The 24,984-nt window shown below is 53.3% G+C and overlaps 1 protein-coding gene across 1 annotated transcript in view; it reads right to left on the reverse strand.

The window, feature by feature from the left end:
• Positions 1–17,205, reverse strand: part of BAHD1 (bromo adjacent homology domain containing 1) — a 39,586-nt gene extending 22,381 nt beyond the window's left edge. The window contains exon 1 of the mRNA XM_054200756.1: positions 16,994–17,205. The gene's annotated coding sequence lies outside the window, so the exon portion shown is untranslated. The remainder of the gene's footprint in view (positions 1–16,993) is intronic.
• Positions 17,206–24,984: the final 7,779 nt, after the last annotated feature.

Below are 24,984 nucleotides of genomic sequence, written 5' to 3' on the forward strand. Positions count from 1 at the left end.
TGCAATTATAATCCGATGCTTTACAAACAGAAGCGCTCTACCTGTCTGAAAGCCATGGCAAGCTGCGAGCAAGACTCGCCGGGGCGCAGTCCCTGCTTGCAGGGTGACCACTTGCAGAAACACGAGCCAGAGCCGGTAACGCCCCGTGGAGAAGTTCCCCAGCTGATTTCTTGGGAGGGCTTGTCCCAGCCGTGACTATCTGGTTTCAGATCTTGCCTGGTGGCAGTGCTCTGAAGTGCTTTGCAGGGAAGCCAAAATTAAATTTCTCAGGCTGTTCTCACACTCTCTACAGCCCCAGCGAGCAGCGCTCACAGGGGGAAAGAAAAAAAAAAAAGTAAGAAAAAAGAAATCCCAGCTGCACCGATAGCCCCAGCTACAGGGAGGTTTAAGTTCAGGGTTTGGCATCTTTCGGCAAAGGCAGGCACGTGCTTTCGGAGAAGAGACTGTGTCAAGAACTGGTCAGCCAACCTCACTTGCCGAGTAAGTTTTTTCACTTAGGAGTAAACTGCTTCATTCAACACATACCTAGCTGAGAAAAGCCAGCTCTTTCCATACCAGCGGAAAAAAAAACAATGTATAAGTCTGGGGGAGAGGGGGAAGATGTTTCCTCAAAAAACCCCATGACGAGGTGCGTTGTTTGGGGGACTGATGCAATATCTGGAAAAAGCACCTTCCTTTTTGGAAAGGCGCCAGCTTTCCTTCCCCCATGACTGATGCTAAGAAGCGTATTGCTGTGTTTTCAGTGAAAGGCTGCAACTTAAGTTGAATATTCAAGTAAATGCTATGGTAAAAAAATAAATGTGGGAAGTAATATGTGACCTCAGCAACTCAAACATCAGTCACCAAAACCAGATCAAGCCTTGCAGACGCAGTCTGTGTACACATTGGTATTGAAGTAAACCCAAGGTTTCTGAGTGCGAAGCCTCCACTGAACATCTATTTGTAGAGCCACGACCAACACTTGCAAAATCCACTTCCTATGGCCTATAAGAACTACAGATTTCCACCCCCAGTGGTGGCCACACACCTTCTGCTTGTGACCCAACCATAAAGCAGTGTTTTGCGTGTCCGTGGGGCGCTCTGATGGTTCTGCTGTGGTGTCCAGCCTTGCCCCGCTGCCCTGGGAAATGGGTCCAGCCCGAGCTTAAAGCTCCAGAGGCAACGGCACAGCCCTGGGTTCACACTTGCTCTCCAGAGGAGACGCAAAAGTTGTGCTTATCCAGCAGCAAAGCTGCCCTCACCTCCCCAAAACTCACCACGAGACCGGGAAGCAGTCGGAGAGCAGGATTTTGCCCTCCCCCTTAGTTTACTCAGAGGGACAAAACAACCATCTTCCCTCGCTCAGAAGGGACACGTTTCTTTTGCCTTTCAACAAGTTAAAGAGGGATACACCAGGATAAGAAGGGAACTTTGAGCTAATAGATGCCTTAAGGGTGCCAGGGCATACGGCAAGTCCTGAGCAGCATTTTAATCCTGCATTCATCACTCGTGCTTCTACAAGAGAGCCTCTCTGCTCTCGCAGCAGGAACCCATGGGCACTCCAAAATTTGGGGCCAGCAGGCCCAGTGTTATTGGATATTATTCTCTAAACTCTACCTGTTTATGCACTAAGCAGCTCAGGGCTCTAGGGAAAAATAATACTCAACCATGTCATTAAAGACACAAGCAAACCAGCACACACAGAGAAAGCCAACCTCCTCCCCGAACAGACACGGTGTCTTTGCCAGTGCGAACACTGGGAGGATTCCCGCAGCGCAGAGCCCACCGGCAGCTTCTCACCTCTCAAATCCGGCATGGAAATAAAATTAAAAGACCGAACCACGGACAGCCGGCCCCAACCACGCTGCCGCAACGAAAGCCCGGGTAAGGCAAAGGAAATCCCTGGCATTTGCAAGCGCAGGAGATGAGTACGTGGAGGTGGGGGTGAAAATCAGGCTTAACTTGTCTCAAGGCTGACAACTTTGAATGAAAGCACGCGCGCTTAGGAGACGCTTTGACGCTTGGCTTTTGCTATATCACTCCCCGGTGAATCAGTCATTAAGGTCCCCTTTTAACGAAGACAGGCAGATCCAGAGGTCAGGCGAGGCGAGCACGGGGGGCGCACAGCCTGGACCGCCCGAGACACAGGAAGGGTAGAGTTTACATGCATTTTGCAATTCTTCTGAAATATCCCAGAGAACAGCAGCAGCAACTACTACTACGCATAAAACACTCGCTACATCAAATATCACACGTTTGCAAAGAATTGCCTATTAGAACTTTAAATAGGTTCCACACAAAGCTGCCTACGTGACAGATATGCTAACAACGCCCCGCAAGATGCTTATAAGTAGTTGGAGAAACGAAGTCAAAAATATTTCAGGACAGCTTTGACAGTCGTGTTTTTAGAAGGAGCACAAGCTTTGCCAATCAAGTTAATCAAGGTTTAAAAAAAAACCAACAAAAACCAAAACCCAAAACACCCCAGCCCTGCTCATCTGATTTTCCATATATGCAAAATGCAAAATAAATTCCTTCACGGCAGAAGGCTGAGTCTGGTAAAATATCAATCATATGTCACTTTGCTCAGATAGCTCTGGCACCATTCCTGGCGCGGACAAAACGGAATAGCAAATTATTTCCAAGGCTTTACTTTGAAGAACAAGGTGCAAGGTTTTTCTATAGTAAATATTAAAGCTCTTCTATATATTAAAATCACACCCTTCCACAATCGCTTTAGGAACTTCCTCCAAGCTGCTGGGTTTAAATAATTCAAGATGCGCCGTGATTTCGTGTATTACACGTGCATCTGCAAAGCCGTGCTGCCCCCGGGGATGTCACGGGCAGGTGCATCCCTGCCAGCTCCTCTCCGTCTCGCGAAGCCATCGCTGCCACCCTATCTCTGCGTCCCGACTTCCCTGCCCCTCTCCCGGCACGCCTGCCTCCACAAAGGGCTCCATTCACTCTCTCCGCTCTTTCAACTGGAAACTGTCAGCACGGCACCCTTGAGATCCAAAGACAACATGTTACTACTCGGCAAGCTCCAAAGTTGCTTTAGGGGAGAAAAAAGCAATGCAGGAAATTCAGGGAAGGGCAAGGCATTCCTTCAATACAGCATTTAATTAACCATCCTAAAATCTCACACAAAATGCAACTTCAGGAAGATTTTGTTTTCTTCCAAATCTTCATCATCTTTTCCTCACCTGAGAGCATCCCTCAGAACTGCCTGAAACACGCTGCCCCACCTCAGCGGCCGAATCCTTGGCCTTGCGGCTCCAGGTGCTGACTCCATCGGTTACCAGCTCCGAGAGCAGTGCGGAACACAGACTGCATTTTAAAATTTAACAGACACGCGTGTTTATAACCTCAGCTTAAATTTACAGAAGCTTTAAACCCAGGCAGGCAAAAAAGGGCTATGTTAAATAACAAGTTCATGTAATATTTTCGAGGATTCCTGTGTCGTGACTCATCTCCAGCTGAAATACGCTGACCAGAACTACCTCTTCAGACTGGAGTCTGGATGCATTTTCGGTTCGAGAATAAGCAGTTAAGACAGTGTTGTCTTTCAGTTGGAAATACCTATTGTTTCTATGCAGGTTTAAAAGAAGTATCACATTACTGCAACCTCAGCTTGGTCTACAGACAGCAAGTTGTCCGTAAGGCAGAACACCTTTCTGGGATTTCTGATTTCATCGTAAGTTTTGATTCCTCTTCACATTCAAAGTGCAACAGACATTTCAGAAGAAAATACTTTCTATTCCTTTATTCTCCCTTTCCAACCATCACTTGAAACACCAGCATCCTCCGAGCGCTTCCCCAGCTGAGGACACAGGTGACATAAAACGATGCACGAGCAGTTTTCCATTTGAGAGCTCCAACCCCAATCCAGAACCGGAGTCCAAGAAAGACCTTACGCAACTCTCGCATTCCCGCTGGAGTCCCTGTGACCACACGCTCTCCTTCCCTCTGTCTTACAAACCGCAGCGCCGCACTGAATGCTAAAGGAAGCTTAAATCCAGAGCCGACTTTGCTGCATTTGAACTCATGGAATAAAACTTCAGATGTGGCTGAAGCTTAAGATATTCTCATCAAATTGGACAGATGAACTTGGAGCTCCAAGCAGGGCAGAGAGTAAAGTCATAGGACACCCATTACCACCCCAGTACCTAAAAATTGTCAGGTGTCCACATAGGTTTCCTCAAGAGGCTAGCTCACCTGAAAATAACACTACAAAATACTTTAAAATACACATAAAATTATTTTTTCTCCTTCACAAAATACAGACTCGATCAACACCACACACCCAGGTGTACATTCCCGCATCTTCTAGCGACACAGTTACGACCAAGCCTAACGAAACCTAAACCTACTGTAAAACCTTTCCTCCCTCTCTTCAATACAAGAGCACAGTATCTGCAAATGAGGACAAGGTAAGTGAAAGAGTTCCTCTTAAAATTTCACAACTTTACTGGTTTAATATATTAGGTCACTCAGAAAAAAGTTTGGCACAACTGAATGGTGCTGCAAGACCTTCTCATTTCTCAAAGGAGAACAAGCTTCTCCGTTCCTACGGCAGTGGTAACACCCTCGCCCACCTGTATGACTGAATTCAGACAAGGGTGGGTTTTCTGTTGTTTTGTTTTTTGACGAGCAGCCAATTAACTGACCCTGCATTAAGGGAATCAGCCCCCAGGAACACGCACTCTGGCGAGGCAGCGGGTGGAAAGGCGGGAGGCAGGCAGAGACTCGGGGGGTGGATGTGGAGCGTGTGGGCAGCCCCCAAGCACAGGAAACAGAGGAGATTTTCGTCTGGGACCTAAAGTTATTAATGCCTTCATCAGACCAGCCTGAGCCTCCACCAGCCACTACGTGCTCAAAGTTAATTGCTTGGCGATTACACTTTTCACTACTAAGCAATTAGCACTTAAAACCTTGAAGTGCCCAGCACTGGCTCTTTCCAGAGCCACGAGGCACGCGCGGTGGGCTGGGGAGACCTCAGCATCACGCGAGGACCACTCGCCAGGTCAAACACCGTGGCTGCCACACGCTCCCGGCCGAGGGATCCCTGTCCCCTGCGCAAACTTCATGCTGGGAATTTAAGCCCAGGAAAGCAGAGGGACCCAACACCTGCATTGCCAAAGGTCCTGAGCAGGGCTAGGAGAGCGTTTCTGGTGACCAGCAGCCGGCACGAGGTTGCCATCAGAAATCCAAAGGGAGAAAACTCCCAAGCTGGACAGTTGGATGTTGTTATATGTCTCCATACAAGAACTGTTAAGTGGTACTAAAATAACAGAAGCCACAAGTCAAACACAGGCAATTCAGCCACTTTCGACTACTAGAAGCCCAATCACTGGAACACTGCTTCCACGAGAGCCCATTTAACTCCCATTAGAAGCTGGCCCAGCTCTTCCATCCTTCACCCATACAGTTAGAGGTGTATTTAAACACACACATTTGCTTGCGCCCCAGGTTTGATCGGTCATGGCAACAAATATCACCTTTAAATAGACTGGACACCATTTGCAGACCTGCGCTGGGAGTGATTTGTTTTATATCTACTCATTAACTTCCATTTATCTACCTACACACGCGTGACACTATTCGGCCATTCACAAAGGGAGAGATTAAACACACTTAGCTTTCAAAGCAATGGGTACAATAAGACGTTTTCAATAAGGTGAGCCATTTAAGCTGCATCCCACCAAAGCACGACTTCGATTTTGTTGCATCTTGCACAGCTGGAAGGAAAAACAGACTTTAAAAAACCCAACCAGGAATGATTAAGAACAATAAGTAAGTTACACGCTCGACCCCAAGAGCTCTGGATTGAATTTATGAGGGGTTTTGGCTGGAGAAGGTGCCCCATGAGGTTCTGCTCCCTGGGCTGCAGAAAGGATGCCCCAGGCGCGACGCACGAGCAGCCCCTGCTCATGACAGTTGTCTGCAAGGAAAAATATTTGGGAACCATCCACTGAACCTGCCTGGTCTCTGCCACTCAATATGTCCAGTGCTGTGGGAGCAGCGCGCTGGGTTCTGCTCCCCAGGACACCCGCGGGAGCCAGCGAGGGATACGTGGCCTGAAGAAAACCACCAGCACAGAGTCAAACACGGCCTTCCCCAAAGCAAAGGGCTCAGTGACGAAACACAGCACCAGACACAGCAGGTTCCCCAGGGCAGGCCTGAGACTATTCAATATTTTATTAGCAAGTCACACAGTATTTTATTCACAAGTCAGTCTCACCTGCAGGTGATACATGGGACAGCAAACAAGTCAGCAGACAAGCAGTGGGTTCACCTATGGTCTTGACGGACCAGAGAAGGATTAAAAAAGAATTTAAAGAGCCCATCAACAGGGACAAACACACAACTTCCACACTGGGCAGGCAGGAATCGTCAGTCCCACAAAGGCCAAGCGGGCGGCAGGCAGCGAGGGGGCTCTCTGCAGAACGCAGCTGAGGTTTGTCGAGGAGCACAAGCTGGATGAGTCAACAGCCTCCCACTGCCCTGAGGAAGCTAAATGCCCTCCCGGGGCAGATGCCCAGGAGCCCGTCAGCCCCACCATGTCCAGCACAGAAGGAGCCCCAACGGGAGCGCGCTCCAGCTTCCCACATCTTCCCTGCCCTGTGCAATCCTGGACGAGCTGGGGAGCAGTGAAGGACTTGGAGGGGACCAGCAAGGAGAGGGCGCAGGGGCTTAGTCACACGATTGAAAAAACAGCAGAGAGAAAACGTTCATAAAAGATGGTGATACAGCATTCTCTAGGGAACGGGAGCAGAAGGAGAGGCCTTAAACTGCGCTTAGGGAGATTTAGAAGTCTTTTCCTACGTCTTTCCTTCCTGCTGGACTAGAAAAAGCACCAGATCACCTAAAGAAGTTGAGGTTAAAAAGAAAACGCTAGAAGAACATCTGTCAGCAAGGTTTTGGTACAACCCCATCCCCTGCCCCACAGCAGGGCTGACTACAGCCGCTCCAAGTGCTTTCTCTACACCCTCTGCTGCCACGGGAACACACCCACGGGGCCATACAGCCAGCAAAGGCGCTCTGCAGCGCGAGTGCCATTTTCACCACTGATTTTTAAGACCACGCACGTTCAGCATTGCATCGCTCCCCAACTTCCACATCCACCTAGCAGCGCAGGTTCAGGCTAACGGCACCTCTCACAAGACTGCAGCACAGAAAGAGGGTGGTTAACTCAAAGCAGCGTCGCGGTAACCCTGTGCCACGCACGCTGTGTGTACTGCACATCCCGCGTTACAAGGAACCCCAGAAGTGGTCCGGCTCACTCAGAGCACAGGCATTTTCTGGTGCAGGCAAACTCCTGAGCACCAAGAGCTACAATTCGCTTTGAGACTAGAACAGTTTCATTAGATGACTTCCAGCTTCAATGCAAATCTCACCTACAGTTACTCTGGCTTTATTCATACCTGGACTCTCACATGCAAACTCGCGGCTACAAGAGCCGCCGTTTAGACATCTGCTCCCGGAGCTGGGGCACCGTCTCATCTCAAGGGGAACCCAGCAACATCCAGCCTTTGATGACTTCCATTTTCACACCAGTGCAGGTCACCATGAAGCCAGTGTGAACTCCAGAAGGCAAATCATCAGATCTCTGGCAAAGCAGCATAGTTACGACTTCCTCTTGGGAACCACAATGCTTTTAAACAGTTCAACCTAGTTTCGTGGAAATGTCATGGGTGCCTCCAAATGGATTTTCAGGAAGGTCCCTTGAAGTCAGGCTATGGCTTCAAACCATCCAAGAGTGTTGAGTACTGGGGACAAGAGCCCTACGAGTGCTACACAAGCTGCCCTACACAAACGAGTGCTCTGATACTTCGAAGACACTCCCTGTGCTTCCTCCAGCTGTGGCTTCACGGAGAATATATTCGCAACGGGGAAGAAAAGAGCAAAACTTTTGAGGAACTCCGAGCACCGACAAGTGGAGAAACAAAAAAATAATCAGTATTACCCCTTGATTGTCAGCTACAGGATTTGAGAACATTGATTGAACACTGAGATATTCAATACATGAGGCAGATGGATGGGGAAGAGAAAAGGACCCTCATACACCACATCCAAGTCACCAGCACAAGGGTACTAGGGTGAAAGATGCAAACCGTTTAGAGCTGCGGACTCCAGCGGGCTGGGGCACAAGCAGACAAAATGTGAAGCTCGACCATTGTAAATCTGACCGGAGAGGCGATGGGAGAGGGACGCCTGCAGCTGCAGGACCTGCCAGCTGAAGCAGAGCCAAAGTGGCAGCGGGAGACGCTTGCAGCTACCGGTCGAAGGGCGGAAGGACTGGCAGAGAGTTTCCAGGAGCTGCTGGGAGATAGGGAAAGCCGCAGCCAGCTCTGCTTTCCCATGCCGTGCCCAGGCGGGGAAGGCAAACAGCCGATAAGGAGGTACGCACTGCTCAGCCCCCCTCCGCCAGAACCACCCTGCTGCCGCCGAGTCCCAGCCCCAAGGACGACTCCCAGCACCGTGCAAAGCTGGCAGTCCCCTTCTCTGGAGATTTGCTCCAAAAAGAGGATCTGATGCTGGACAACAGCTGCAAAGAGCTCTGAGCTGCAGAGTTCCTGCCTCGTATTGCGGTTACAATGCACAAGGACACAATATACCCACGCAGGATATCCCCAGATACCAGAATTTCAGCTCCTGCTTCAGCTATTCGTCACAGTAAAACATTTTAAGCCCAAGCGTGCTAGCAGCATTCTTTAAACTAAAATGACAGATAATATCCCGCTTTAGAGCTCCAAAGTGAGAACCTCGCTACTCATTTCAATAACCAAGATAAACATTTTATTTAACGGCTGTATTAACAAGCAGAAATACACTTCCCTTCGGAAAGCAAGGCAGACCTGCAATTCTGCCTTCTGCAGAATTTAAACTCTCAATTAAAGATGAATTCCTCTAAATGGGGGGAAAAAACCCTCATATCTTCCAAACAGAAACCAAGCGCCTGGAAATTCTCAGGCCTCGGGTAAAAGATGAGCCCTCGGGGCACCGCAGCACCTTCAGCTGGTCTGAGTGATCAGAAGCAAATATCCGAATGTTCATCTGCTTTCCTGCTCCTCGGGCAACGCAGATCACTACTGCTGCCCTCCAAAACCGCGCAGCAATACGCACACCAGCATGCAGCACCAGGACGCTTTGTTACTCTTTTAACATGTCCAGGACACTGACCTTTAATTTACCTAAACACTTCCTATTTATATTTTTGGGGGGTCTAAATATACACATAAAGACTCCTTTGGGTAGAACAGGGAGAAAGCATTTACAGCTTGCTTTGTTCGGCCGAGTGGCTGGGCAGGTTTTTATATGGCTGCATGAGTCTTCCAGCCTGCCAGAAAGGAAAGAAAATTGGGACCCACTACACAAAACCACCGTCTATAGAGGAAAGTGTACAGCTCTACGAGCTGGAATGAGGAGACCTTGGGGCAGCACCTGAAGCCACTTTCTCCTTTTTTGTTTTATTTACTTTTAAATTGACTCTGTCTCATTTCCACACAACACGGACTCCTCCAAGAGGAACTATCTGACCTTCAAGCACTCTAAACACGGCTCTGTATAGGGTTATCACAGATAACTCAGTTTTCCTCACGGTTAAGTACTGAAAAGTAAAAATGCTGCTGTTGCGCCTGCTTCCCTGCCCCTCCGTGGTCCACGTCTCACCGTTGCCTCTGATGGTTTCCTTGGAAACATATGCAAGCTTAAATTGGATTGATATTCACTTAGTGGACAGATGGAGTTTGGAACAGCCCAGTGCCTGAAATCCGAGGCCGAGCCTTGGGATATGTCATGTTATCAGTACAAAAAACACCCCCCGAGCTCCCCAAACTTTGTGGAAAGGTTAAGGATCACCTAATTATTCAGTAATGAGCTCCGAGGTGGCATCTCAGGCAAGGTCAGCGATTACCCATTGTGCCTGCATGAAAGCATTGGGCTGAGCACGCGACAGCATTTTTGTTTGGAGGGAAGGATTTAATTTTTGTTAAGTGCCAAGAAAACAGAAGTGTCCTTAAGCTCATTAGTGGTTTCGGGCAGGACAACTGATGGAGATCACACATACGCTGAGCGCAGCCAAGAGCCTTTCGCAGGTAGCGACGCACTGTCCGCACTGTAATTGTGCTCCTCGCACCAAAACCTCCGGCGCTAGGCTGCAGTTATGGCCAACGACCGGCGCTGACCCGCAGCCCCACGCAGAGCTGCAGCCCCCTCCCCCCCCAGCACCAAGACGGGCACGTTTTGTATCGCACCTCTACAGCCCCGGAGGTGTCAGGACTGCAATTTCAGCAAAGCTGATAATTTATTCTGAAGTGGGAATTATTCCCTGTCTCTTCTTCCACTACATGGGAAGAAATGGAAATGGCAAGAAATGAAAATGGCTTTTCTTTTTTTTTTTTTTTTTTTTTTGCAGGCTAAACAGTGCTTTCCCAGCCACACTGTCTGTCTTCTCTTAACTGAATTACTGAATTGAAAGGATTCACTTCTTTGCAACCAGAATGCAAGAAGGACAGCAGAAATTCCAAATAACTACATTCCTAGAGATCTTTCATGAAATCCAGCATTTAAGAAAGGGAGAGAGACAAGAGGACAGGGCTCTGGCGAGGGAGAGGGGGGGCAGGCAGCAGTCATTGCATGCTCTGCCCGGCACGTGCTTGGTTATCGTACGCACTACCTCCAGGTAAGGAGGGTGTGCGGGAGAGCTGGGGTCACTAAGCCATTGTTCAGGGCACAAACCCCCAAAACGCCTCGCTCGCTTCTGTCACTCATGCAGTTTGCTGAAGTCTAAGGAATTCCCAGTTTGGGATTCACCCGTCCGAGTCATCAGGATTTTCATACCTGTCCCACCCCGTGTTCAGCCAGGATTTTAAGAAAATCTCTTCTTCTCTGCCTACACGTGGTTACAGCTGCCAAACCCTTTTCCTTTGCTGCCCTGCTCACCTGGGAGAGATCTGCTGTGTCTCCTTACCCTGAACCACCTCCAACCTCGCTTTCTTGAGCCAATTTTGACTCGGCTGGACAAACAAAGAAACAAAACCAAACATCTCTCTTGCATCTGTTTTGGTTTTTTTTAAAAATTTTTTAACAATCTCCTGCTGCCCACTAGTTTCCTTCAGAAGCCTGTGCCTTCCTCCTCCTTTCAAATCTTCCACGTTTATCAACATGTGATTATTGTTGCTTATTCCTCACCACCTGCATTCCCCCGGCGCCCCTCCATCCTTCCTCCGCAGAGGGGGATGCCTCGATGCCCCTTCTCCACCCTTCCCCTCCGCCGCCCACCAAACCCTTTTCCTTTTTATGGTATTCCCAAACCTAAAATCAGCGAGAATGCGCTCAATCTGCCAAGTGCCCTATCACTCGCAGCAAACCATCATGTAAAAAACATCATCTCGCAAAAAAACCTCGAGCCCCCCCCTCCATTTCAGGGTCTACCTAAAAGGCTTTTTAGCGTGAAGCGTTCCCGGCGAGGACGGGGTGCTGTGCCAGCCCCGCGCTGCCGCTCCCCGCAGCCCCGGCTCCCTCCCTCCCGCCCCCCCAAACTCAACTCAACCATCCTTTCCCCACATGCCTCGAACTCCCAATTTCTTTCCTTCAGCCTGTTCCAGGTATTCCGCAGGCACTCGAAGACATAACAAAGCCAACCGGCAGCGGATAATGCTGTACGGCGTGAAGGCAGGCTAAAGCTTGCTATTTTCAGTGCTTTACACAGGCCACAGGCAGGAACAATAGAAGGCCACGCATGGTGTACGTATGAAGCAGCACAGTTCAGCGACGTCCACGGAGCTCGATGCTGCTCCAGCACCGCGATTTTATTTAAAGGATGATAATTCAGACACCAAAAAAAATAAGCTGCCAGCAAAGCGGTTTTATTCAAATCAATGCTAGGAAAATGCCTCTTTTCTATTGCTAAGAGCATCGTAAATAATTTGAAATATTGATACACATGCAGTCACTAAAAGCCAAGATCTTTTATTAAAAAAAAAAAAATAATAATCCAGCCTGCTGAGCTGGGCAAGCTGTATAGTTTCAAAGCTGAGCATGAGAAAGCCCTTCAAAAAACTGCTTGAAGAACAATGGGTGCCAGCAAGCACTCCTGTGATGTGGCTTACAAAGAGGAAGAAAAAAAAATAAAAATCATAATTTTCTTGTTTAGTCACACCTTTGTTCAAGAGAACTGGGACACAAGGAATACAGCAACTGGCAGCTCTGAACCGAAACATCGTCTTATTCCTGAATTCGACAGATTTAACGTAAATCCCAGGCTCTTCAATGCCAAACCCACTCCAGATCAGCCACGCAGTGGCCCACCCGCTTCGCATGCCATTTGCGGAATGCTTCCACCCCCGACGCAGGGGACAGCACCCAGAGCGCAGCATATTCCAGCAGGGAAAAGCCCCCCGGGGCTGCAGGACACCCCTTCTGGGAAGAGGAGAACATCCCCAGGCTCTCACCCCGAGCCGCCCCAGCACGGTACCCAACGTGACACCCTGCCGATGCCACCAGACCCCTCTGCGTCGCCGCATGTGTCACGGCAAACACCTCGCGAGAGCCCGCACCGCGAGTCTCTGAACAGGCTGGGAAATTTAAACAGCAAAGGAAGGAGAACTGCAAAACGGAGGACCGAAAGCAGCCCTCAGCAATAATTCAACCGAGCACCATTAATGGAGATGCACCTATAATTTCAATCAGGATTTATTAAAAAAAAAAAAAAAGGTGATAAAAGCAGCATTCCTGGCCATGCGACATGTGAAAAGCGTAGATGTAAGGCCTGAAGGCACCGAGAGGCTGTTTAACACCTGCCCAAGCAGCGAGCAGGCTCGCACCAGAGAGAACCCCAAGAAAAATCAGAAGTGTCTTATTTTTGACTCACCTGGAGTTAATAACCACACACCCTCTACGAAAGATTTCGTGAAATTCAATGAGTATCAATTATCTGAATAAGGGAAAAACGACCGCTTCTCCAGCCAAGTTACCTTCATTTTCAACCACATTCCGCCAGGACCAGAGCACAGCCCTGCCATCACCTACATGAGGGGCTTCCACTACGACTTAACTTGAAATATTCTTTGGAAATTATATTACTGCAACGTCAGTAATTCAGAGGTTTTAAGAAGAGGTCCGGGTTGCTCACTTCACTCAGCTGACCACACTTTTTACACCTTGCCAGCCCTCCATACTCTCTCCTATTTCCTACGGATTTTCAGACACACCGCAGGAGTAGTAGTAACATGAACAGATGAATTCAATTCCAATGCCACAAATATTGACAGGGGACAGAGAACAGGTGCAAAGTTAATTAATTTTAAATCAGACTTACATTTATTCTTCTTAATGACATCCTTTGGTTTAACTTTTTAATGATACCGTCAGTCCCTCATTTCGCTTTACATCAAGATAAAGATTCCCATTCTCCTGCTCTTCCAATGGAAGACTTTTTACTCTGACATGAAATATCACTGCGACTCTACTTTATTCTGCTTTTTTTATAATAAAGTTTCATGCTAGAACACCAAGTCTGGGCGGTAACTGGATAAAGGGCTATCACATTGTCCCATACAATCACATTGCTTTCGGTCTTAAGAAATAAAACCACTAGCATCACATTTAAGTGCATTTTCCCCATTTAGAGAATATTGGTTGCCAGTACGGGGGTTGCAAGTGCAAAAGCGTAGAGGGTTAAACTGTAATAGTCTTGTTACAAATAACTCGTCCTGACTCGCAGGCTGACCATGAATTTTAATATTTTTTGTCGTTAAGAACCATGCCTTTGGTCCAAATGAGAAGGGATTTGGCTGCGCTGGACAGGGATGAGCATCCCTGCAGAACCCCTGCCCTTACAGCCCCATGGGGAAGCAGGGGCACAATCCCCCGGGATGATGCCTGCAAAGCCGCCCCCTTTTTCCCCTTAAATGCGGTTTGCAAACAGCAGTAACAAACGCTGCCCAGGCGCTCAGAACAGCCCCGGGACCACCCGACCCCCCCGGCCTGCGACAGCCTGGCTTCTGTTGGAAGCTATTTTTAATTTTATGACTTCTTTGGGGTGTTTGTTTTTCGGTTTTTGTATTTCCCAGTTATACCAACTGCCGTTTCATGTATTATTAACAATGTGATAGTTGTGACTTAATTAGTTCGGCAGGTTGGGCATGAAGCGGGGGCTGTTCCTGTCGTTACCTCCACGGGGTGTATCGCCACGGTTAACTGAGTATTAGACGGGGCAAAAAGAGCCCCACATGGCTCCTTTCACACGCAGTATTTGCCCGTCTGAGCATACCTTCCTATTTTTGCAGCACCGGATATCATCATTCATTCATTTTCTCGTGATCCCAACCTAATGCCAAACGGCGAGCATGCCTTTGCCTACGATTTTTAATTATTTTTCAATTGTTTACTTTGGATAGATTTGCTGCTAAGGGTTTATTTTCAGCACTGCAGTAGTATTAGAAAAGCATTTGCTGAAGGGTGTATTTCCCCAAAATAATCGCCAAGCGCTATCTAAATCGGATATCCACAGACTGTACCAGCACATGCGTCCCGTGGTCCGTACGGCCCCCAAATCACACAGTAGCAATTAACACCATCACAGCAAACAAAATTAGCTTACGTATTCTGCCCAGAGAGGTTAGAAAAACCAAGTAAGTAAAACGGCTGTCAGACGGGAGACCGAAAGGTGACGCAGACGACTGGCAAGACGGACAGAATGCCAGCGTTAGACTAGTTACGCAGTTGGATGAGGAAACCTCAGTGGCTTCTGAAATAACAACGTTTCTGCTGCGGGACCAAGGCTGTGCCTGTTTCCAACCCCCCCAAATGCTACATTTCTGAGCAGTAATATGTTGTCCTGTGCAATTGTCACCATTGACCCGCAGCAAATGGAGCATCCAGAACGGATCCACTCTCACAAAGTGGAGGGAATTATTTTCACCCGCAGGTTTGGGGGTTTCCAGCTGATTTTACACCTATCAGTGGTGCTACACTTCCCCGTGGCAGCAATTCTGTTCTGCTGGAGAACAGCAGTTGGAAAGCCTAGGCTGCTGCTCCATTTAAAATGCTGGACTGAATTCATTAGGAAAACAAACAGAAATCAATGTTTAAATCCAAAATGCCCTGTTAAATCAGACTAACACACAGTTTCCTATCACAAGCAAATATTTAGACAGTTCCAGCTGAAGCTGGAGAAGGATCCAGGTAGCCAGAACATGACAAACGTGAAGGATGGTTCGGGATGAATATGTTAGCAGGATATTTCTGTTAAAGCGATCAGTTGCGTGCTGGTATTTAAACCACATTAAGATTTCAAAAGCATCAGTCTATCACACAGTTCGTGTCACCCTACCTCTCACAACCGTAAGGACTGGAAACCTTAAAAGAAGAACCTGAGACCCCGGGGCACGATCCTGCCCCTGCAGCACCAACGATCACCCAGAGCCCGCCAGTCTGGAGCGAGCGCTTTCTAATTGTGGCAAACTGATGGACAGATCAATTAATCAGGCTAGCAAAAGCCCAGAAAAGCCTTTCACTTTGAGGTTCGCCTGCTCCTGACAATGATGACTTCAGATGGAGAGCGAGCACGAGGGGCAGCTGTATTCTTTAACACAAAACCAAACCACAACCTCTTTCAGATAAGCACTCGTGGAAAGGGGGCGGGAGGCGGAGAGGGGGGGGAGAGAGGGCAAACAGAATAGATCCCAAACCCTCGTGTTTTTCAAGTTTTCACGGCTGCTCTTTGGACAGAGGGGGGGTCCCCGCGGCATGCCCGCCTGGGCGGCTGGCTGTCGAGCGGCGGCCGGGAGAGAGCTCGCTCGGCTGCCGAGATCTGCCCAGTCACATGCGCTGGCTCCTGCGCCTCGTAGAAGCAGCTGGAAAAGAGGGAGCCAGCGGAGCTGCCTCCATTAGGAGCCACCGCTACACAAAAGGAGAAGAGGAAACAAGCTCTGGGCCACCGGAGCTACCCACAGGAAAAGAGAGATGTCCAGGGCCGCGGGGAACGGGCGGCAAGTGCAGCCGGGAGGAGGCCGGGGGGGGGTTAAAACACGATGAAAATTAAAACTGCTCCACGTCCCCCGAAGCAGCTGGAAGCCACCTGCGCTCACCTCCATCCACCGCCCGCGACCTGCGCGGCGTCGCCGACACCACACGGCCAACGGCCACAAAGTCGACGATGACGAACTCACCCGGTTAATTAACGCCCATCCAAGCGAGGGGGTTTATCACCACGCTGGGGGGTGGGGGACCCCTCCAAAAAAACACAACCCACCAACCCACCGCCACGGCCGCCCTGGGCGAACTTATGCCCGGTTTGGCTCCCAAACCTCCCCCGTGCCCCGGGAGGGGGCCGGAGGAGAGCGGCTCCGCCGACCCACGCTCCCGCCCGTTTTCCCCGGGAATCGCCTCAAAACCGGCGATGTCGGGACCACCCCTCACCTTCCCGCCGCGCAGCCCCCCCCGCAACGGGGGCAACAACAAACCACCACCCCCCGCCCCCCCGAGCCCGCACCGGTTCCGGCCCCCGCAACTTCCCCGGCCCGCAGGCCCGGCCCCCCCCCGCCGCCGCCCCGCACCGCCTGTCAGCCGGCCCCGCCGCCTTTGTCCTGACGAGCCGCGGGGGCCGGAGGGGCTCGCCCCGGGGGAGGCCCCGCCGGGCCCGGGGGGGGGTTCGGTTGGGCCTGGCACCGCCGGTACTCGGCGAGTTAACGGCCGCCGCGCGCGCCCAACGGCCGCCCGCACCTGAGGGCGGCCCGGCCCGGCCCACCTGCCGCCGAGGCCGCTTCCCCGCGGGGACCGAGCCGCGGCCGCCCGCCGTGCCCTCCCCTCCCTCCCAGGGCTCCCCCGGAGCCGCCCACCCCCGCCGGCGAGGAAAGTTCCCGGTGGCCCCGCACCCCCCGCTCCCGCCCCGGGGCGGCGGCACCTGCTCCCGGCCCGCCGGAGTTCCCGGGGGCGGAGGGGACGAGGCGGCGCCGCCGCCGGTTCCTCCGGGCGGTCGGTCCGACGTCGTGGTCGGGGGCAGACTCACCGGGGCGCGCTCCCGCGCCGCGGGGCTGCCGCAGGCCCCGGTTGTGGGGGGAAGAGATCCAGCGACGGGAGCTCTGCCGGGGCGCCCGGGTCCCGGGCTCCACGCTGCTGCGTCAGCGCCGCCTCCTCGGCAGCGGGATGGGGATGAGGCGCCCCCGCCGCCGCCGCCCGCCCTCGCCGCGGGGCGTCGCGATCCGGCGCGGCCGGCGCTGAGGCCGGGAGCGGGCGGGGGCGGGCGGGCACCGGGGCCGCGGGGGGGGGGGGGGTAGGGGGGGCGGAGAGGGGAGGGAGGCGCCACTCGCCGCCGCCGCCGAACTCCCCGCAAGCCGCGAGCCCCTCCGTCCTCCTTCCTACTTCCTCGTCCGCAGCCAATCGCCGCCCGCCGCTCCGCCGCTCGCTCCGCCGCGCCGGCCAATCGCGCCCCCTCCTGCCCGCCGCCAACGGCCAATCGCCGCGCGCGACCCCGCCCCTCTGTACCCCCCCTCCCCTCACTGCCCCCCCCCCGGCACCCGCCCCCCCCCCCCCCCCCCCCCGCCGCCCCTCACCGCCCCGGCCCCCCCCATCCCCGGTTCCCGCCGCACCGGGATGGGCCCGGGGGTGCCCCCCCCCCCCGGCTTCGCCCCGGAGCTGGGGGCGGCGGGGCAGCCCCCGACGGGGACGGTTTCCTCACGGGACGGCAGCGTGAGGCGCTGCCCCCCGGCAGCGCGGCGGGGAACGGCGGACACCGGCGGGTCGGTGTGTCCCGTCCACCCCCCGCTGCCCCGGGACGCCTTCGCACCCCGCAGCCGTTCCCAGCGCCCCCCCGCCCGGCCACCGGCGGCCTGCGCGGCCCGCGGGCGGCGGACGGGCCTGCGGGTCTCCCACCGGGGGGTGCCCCCCCCCATTCCCCGGTAAACCGAGCCCCGGCAGCCAAACTCCCGGGAAGTTTTGGGGTGCCGGAGGGTCGGCGGGCGGCCGGGAGCTGCCCCGGGGGAGAGGAGCGAGGCTTTGGGTGGGAGATGCCAAAGGTGGGACGTTTGGGGATGTAACGAAGCTGCTTCGTTAATAAAACTAATGACGCTTTAGGTTTAATATCGCCTTTACCCGACGGTCGCGCCGGGAGCTGTGCGGAAACTTTTATCCCATCTCTTCGCGAGGAGAAGGCTGGAGAAGCGAAAACGGGGCTTGAACAGGGTGGTTTGGGCAACGGAAGGTCGGGTTGGGAGAAGCGGGAGGCAGAGCCCGTTCCACTCCCGGCATTCCCGGGTTCCAGCCGGGCCCTGATGGCTGGGGAGGACCCGGAGCAGCCCAACAGCCACCGAACAGAAACCTCAAACGATCTGGGCGATCTGTTTAACACGGCGCAAAAGTTGGCTTAGCGGTTATTGCACACGCGATTTAACGATGAAATACGGCAGCGTCTCCGTGGAATGGAGGTGAACGGGGGTCAGAACGGAGCGGTGCTGGTCTGCGGCCCGTGCGTTATCCAAAATAACTCCTGCGGCAGGAGGAATAGCTCGACACGGTGCTTTCTGGAGAACTTTGCACTTTTGGCGGTGTGCTCACCACCTGCACCGGGCACCAGCAGAGGACACGGCGCCGGGGGTGATGCCCCGAGCGCTGCTCGGCCGAGGACGGGTGTGCGCGAAAGGCCAAAAACCCTCCTTGGCTGGTTCCCCCGAGCAGCCCGGTGAAATTCCCTGCTCCTTTGAGGGGGAAAAAGGCCAACAGGGGATTATCAGGTGCCCCAGAGCTTGCCCGCGTAGCCCATCTCCACCAACGTGTGTTGTGTCCCCACCAGGACGTGGTCTGCGTGGGCTCCACCAACAGGCCTGAGACGCGGCAGCGATTTCTTCTTGTTCCCAACCAGGAGAGCACCTATAGCTCTCCATCTTCTCCTGAAAATGCATTTAAAAACCTACAGGAGATACAACAGTTATTTAATCAGTGAGTGGTCTTTGCCAGCACCACCGTCCCCTACCACTGGAGTCTCTCCTGTTGCAGAATGGGTTTTTTTGTTCAATTTCTTTTAAGCTTAAGAAACTTGTGAGAAGCAAGCAACTAGCTCATGGGACAGGCACCCAGGGTGCACCAGGAGAGAAAAACATACAGACGATGAGTTAAACCCCCCCGAGCCCCAAGGGTCTGCTCGAAATACAGCTGAACTGCGGGGAATCTGGGAGGCTGAAACACCTTCTCTGCCTTGTTCCCGTGGCCCTGGGCCCACAAGGACTCGCAAGCGGGAGCAGGATCTGCCACCGGTATGGTCTTCGCAGGAGCTGGATGCCGCGTGGGAGAAGATGGAGGGAAAAATCAGCTATTTGGAGACACTGACTCCAAAAATGTGTGGTTTCCTTCGTAGCTGAAGTTTGAAGTGAGGTTTCTCTTCCTTCCTCCGTGTAGGAGTGATAAATCCAGCCATTCTCTGCAATTGGGATTTGCGAGCTCCAAGCAGCAGCAGCTCTTCCACCACGACCGAGTGACACCGGGGACAACCCAGGCTTGGCAGCGCCCGCTTCAAGCAGGGCACCACGCATAAGAGAAGGGATCCGCACATTTTTCTTGCCTGGTCAAACCGTACCTGATGGTTTATCGGTGCAGATGAGCCGGGCGGATAAATGGTGCCCACCATGGTGTTCCTGGCGTGCCCGGGGCGAAGAGGGGGCCCATCGAGAAGGTGGGAGCCCGGCAGGGCAGTCGCCAGCAGCGAGCGCTGCGTCTCAGCGTGACGCACGGATAAACTGCCTGAAACTAATACCAACCACGGGCGACGCAGGAGAAAAGAACAGAGCTGAAATAAATAACCCCAACAGCTACAACCCTGGAAGCCCGTGAGGGCGACGGGCAGCAGCATCTGCACCTCCCCAGCGCCAGATCCCCTGCTTCAGCAGACTTGGAATATAACATCGGACCGAACGATTAAGCTTTCCCGGCTCTTTAGGCAGCGTTCAAGTGGGCAACCGCTCAGGCAAGGAGGTGTTTGTGAGACCCCCACGGGGCCGTTACCAAACGAGAAGTTAGCACACCCCTTACGTACCCAGCAGGACGGAAGAGGTGGGAAAATAGGGACACCTGGATGCCACTGAAGAGACGGACTGTGTTTCACAGTGCAGTTACACCCTCCGCTTAGTCCCTCGCTCACTGCATCCTGCGCTCGGTGGGGTAAAAGATGCAGCCCCATGCAGGACTATACTTGTTTTTTTGAAAAAAATAAGTGGGTTTGTGGCAAAAAGCACGTGAGAGCCTGCTTGGTGCTGCACACTCACCCTTGCTCTCCATCGCTTGCCTTAGGGGTTGGCAATTCTCCTTAATTATTACCCGTTTCACTGGTTCCTTTGGGGGCAAAGCCCCCTCGGGTGGGACTGTCACAGGCTCCGTTTAACGCAGCCGAGCATCACCCGGAGCCGCTCCGGAGGCACAGGGGGTGGTCTCCTTCCTGCCTGGATCATATTGCTGCCAAAGTGCCCCCAAAAATGCCATTTTTAGCAGAGCCCTCCCCTCTGCCGGGAGCCCGGAGGAGGGTAACAGAGCACTGCTGGGCACCGGAGCGGGTTACGTTTTGGTGACTTCAGAAATCTACCACCTCGGGCTCGCCCGGCTACACGGGACTCGTATTGGGAGCAGGAAAACGAGGAGGCTGGAAATGATGGTTTCCGGAGCTGTCTGTTGCTGCTGTGATGCTCACCGCGGAGATGCGGTAACTCAGCAGGGATGCTGAGGGCTGGCTTCGCAGGGGACGAGGACCAGAGCCCGTCAGAGCGCTGCCACAGCAGCCCGCCAAAAACCCGCCGCCAGGAGCCACGCGCCGGGAGGCTGCAAGAAAAACCAAACGCGTTCTCCAAAGGGGCTCTTTGGAGAAAAAACATTCACCTGAGGGTCAGACAGCCCCCCCAGGAAGGGCCAGCCCATAGCAGGGATGAAACTGCTGCTGGGGGCGGAGGTTTTGTCTCCCCAGAGGAGCAGAAGTTGCCCCAGAGGCTGAGTCAGGGGATGGGGACCTTCATCCTGGCCAGGTCCAAAATCCTGCAAAACCCTTTTATGGGATAGCAGCGTAGGCGTAAAATGCCCCTCCTCACACACACATTGAACTCCTGCACTTCATGAAGAAACAGAGCACATGAACGAACCCCCCATCTTAATTAGTGCCTCATTAATAGCCACCAACCCATTCCCACCGCCGTGCCTGGTCCATGTTGGAGGTGGCTGAAGCCATATGGCAACCCCAGCGATAAACCTACAGCTTCACAGCATTTGGGAGGCAAAGCCTTGGACAAAACTGATGCTGAAGCTTAACCGTAAATATCAGACATTTATCAGCCGCTTTTTGGGGAAGGTGGAGGTGAGGCCACCTCCCCTCATCCAGGTGTTGGGAACAGGAGAACATCTGGAGCACGGGCGGGCTGAGGGTGGGGGACTGTGTGCTCCAGAGCTCTACGAGGGTGGAAAGCGCGACAAAGCCATCTGCAGAGCTCCCTCCCTTCTGAGAAACTAATTTATTCTGAAGTGGGGCCTTTCCTTGTCCCTTTCTCAAAGGGATGAGGGGGGAGAAAAAAAATAATAAAGCTAATTGCTGATTACAGAACAATATGGCTGCGCGTCTGCTGTTCTTCAGCCTGTCAGCACAGAGGCACAGACGAGACATGGGCTTTGGGTTTTTTTCTTCCCTCATTAACTAGGAAGAACAAACCACCAAAGCCCCAACACAAGATCTTCCTACTCCAGCTTCTGGCCTGTTTTTTTGGGAAAAGGATGACATCCAGAGCTGCTCTGCTACGTACAGCCTGGATAGCAGGGGGGTGGATCTGCTGCGGCCGCGCTCCCCATCTCATTATTTGGGCTACGGCAGCGACTTGCTGAGGTTGTTCCCCCTGGGAAAAGGGGATGTAAAGCCCCCCAGCCACGGGAGGAGCTGGGGCAGCCCCAGCACGGGCCGGGGAGCAGCAGAGATTATGGGACAGATTTTCCCTCCTTGCGCCCCTCATCTGAACAGGGACTGGGGTGGGAGAGGCACGCACGGCCCGGCCGGCGCGGAGGGGTGAAGGAGGGGAAAAGAGGATCTCACCACCGAGCAGCGGGAAAAGGATCTTACATTTCTTCACTCTTAGTTTCAGGAGTAAAAGCTTGATTTGTCCCTCAGGAGCGTAACTGCGGAGAGACCGGGGAAGAGCCCCCGCATCCCCCTGCGGACCAGCAGCCGGGGCTGGGAAAGGGGTGTTTGCGCTGTGCACCCCCGGAGCAGCGCTCGCGGCTCGTCCGACCTGCGGGAACAACTGTGGCAAGCCTTAAAAAGTGACACAAAAACCTAAGAAGAGGACAAAAAATCCTCCAGCAATGCTCAAGGACAAAGAAAGGAAGGTTGGGGCTCGGGGGTCCGTGCTGGCAAGGGGCTGTTGGCCCCCCCTTTTTGGCAGCAGCGGGGAGGGAGAGCACCCCGGGACACGCAGCCCCCGCAGCTTCACCTGCACCCGCCGCACCTGCGAAGGGATGGAAGGCTCCCGTTGCCCGGGCAGGGCTGGGTTAAAAACTCTTTACTTCGGTGCGTCATCTCTATCCCCTGTGCGTCCCTCCTTTTCCAGGTGTCTCCTGGAATGGGGGGGGGTCAGCACCAAGGAAACATCCCCAAATCCCCGTCAGCTGAGTTATCCCATCCCACCCGATGCCCCAGCCCAAAAACTGCTTGTGCTGCACCGGCACCAAAGAGAGGTGGGTTTTAGTGGTCCCCCTCCTTTTTCCCCCCCGCCGGGGCTAACCCAGCAACTAGGGAAGGCCAGGAGACTCCCTGGTGGAGCTCCATTGACTGACGCGGAATTGTGTTACACCAAAGCAGCAAATTGGCCGTGGCTATTTAGGTACGCAGCACACCAGCTGTGGTTACACAGGCAGCTTCCTTTGAGATTTCTCTTTAAACATCAGCTTTTGCTCCTTTCGTACTTGGGTGAAATATTTCCCCTTTTCCATGGGAAGAAGCCAGGAGGGATTCGGGCTGGATGAGCGGGGTCTGCCGGCACAGAGGCATCCTGCAGCATCTCGTTACCCGCCTGGCAAAAACGGCAAATAAAAAGTACTGTATTTCTGTCTCAGGGAATCATCTGCAGGGTTTCAGCTTTGTTACTGCCATGAAGGTTTATTTTATATTGTATTTTAGTTTCAGAAAAGTTGATGCTGCTTGTACCAGGTGCTGTTGTCTACCGAGCAGCAGAGCCGGGGAAGTTCAGCCCACGTGCGCTGCAGAAGAAGGGAGATTGCTGTCTTGCGTTTCTTATTTCACCCCTCATCTTAAGACTTCAAATTGCTTTAGTGAGGAATATATAAGCACCATTAGCCAAATTTAGTGATGGAGAGAAAAAACGGAGGGACAATGACCTCTGCTTGAGATGAGCTCGGTGAGGACCAGCGCAGCCAGGAGGTGAGACCTGGATTAAATTAAAGCAGAAAATCACAGGAGTAAGAGTTAAAAAAAACCCCTAAGTGTTATCATGGACAGAGGGGAATGTAGGTGTGTGCTTACGTATATTGCAAAATAAGGATTAAACCCGAGGACTCTGCTTTATGAGCTGCATCGTGGCACTGAAAAATTCATATGCACGGGAAGAATAAAACGTTATGCCTTACGTTCCCCGGGTAGCCATTATTTTATGAAGTGTGATTCACAAAAACAGGGAGGCTGGAGAAATCCGAACGCAAAACACATGTCCCAAAAAGACACGATGGGAAAGCAAACGGTGATTATACGGCCATCTGTGGAAGGCTGGGGATTCGGGGGGGCTGCGAGCACCGGCACGACTGCCTGCGGGGGCCGGCACTGTCTTCTCATCCCACGGCACTCGGCATGGCCCGCTTGGGTACATCCGTGGGGACAAAGCCATCGCTCTGTCTACAGCCCCAAACACTGGCTTTTTTCCTTGCGCAAGGCTAATACAGGAAACCTAACCAGAAATCCCGAAGGCAGGGGCTCAAACCAATCTGTATTTCCATAGGAAACAGCTGCACCACCGGTAAAAACTTCACCCCTCCTCTCTTTGTGTCCCCCAGGTGGATGGGAGCCACACAGAGGTGACGGGGACGTTCCGGGGATGTTCCTTGGCGTGGCTGCCCGCGGCAGGGGGGACCTGTGTCTGCTCCTCCACGCTCCGGGGTGGTTGCATTATCCCAACCTGTTTTGCTGGCTGGGCCGCCGGGAGGTGATGTCCGCGGGGAAAGCGGGGAGGAAAAGGGGTGGCAGCTTCGTCAACCACTGCAGCTGCTCCTCTGCGCCCCGGCCCCCACAGCTCTGGCTCCCTGGGCTTAAGACAGAGAAGATCCTAGAATCACGGAATGGTTTGGGTGGGAAGGGACCATTAAAGGGCATCTCATTCCACCCCCGGCCCTGGGCAGGGACACCTCCCACCAGCCCAGGTTGCTCCAAGCCCCGTCCAACCTGGCCTTGAACCCCTCCAGGGATGGGGCAGCCACAGCTTCTCTGGGCAACCTGGGCCAGGGGCTCACCACCCTCACAGCAAAGAATTTCTCCCTCAGATCTCACCTAAATCTCCCCTCTTTCAGTGGAAACCCCTTCCCCCTCGTCCCATGGCTCCCCTCCCTGATCCAGAGTCCCTCCCCAGCTTTCCTGGAGCCCCTTGAGGGCCTGGAAGGGGCTGGAAGGTCTCCCCGGAGCCTTCTCTTCTCCAGGCTGAACCCCCCCAGCTCTCTCAGCCTGTCCCCACAGCAGAGGGGCTCCAGCCCTCCCAGCATCTCCGGGGCCTCCTCTGGCCCCGCTCCAACAGCTCCGTGTCCTTCTGCTGTTGGTGCCCCAGCGCTGGGGGCAGCACTGCAGGGGGGTCTCCCAGAGGGGAGCAGAGGGGCAGAATCCCCCCCTGGCCCTGCTGCCCACGCTGCTGGGGATGCAGCCCAGGATGGGGGGGTTTCTGGGCTGACAGCGCACATGGGCAGCTCATGTTGAGCTTCTCATCCAGCACCAAGATGATGTTGCTCTGCTTCTGGAGGTGTTGCACAAGCGGCTGAATATCCACGTAC

This window comes from Rissa tridactyla, chromosome 4, assembly GCF_028500815.1.
Source record: "Rissa tridactyla isolate bRisTri1 chromosome 4, bRisTri1.patW.cur.20221130, whole genome shotgun sequence".
NCBI classification, from domain to species: domain Eukaryota; kingdom Metazoa; phylum Chordata; class Aves; order Charadriiformes; family Laridae; genus Rissa; species Rissa tridactyla.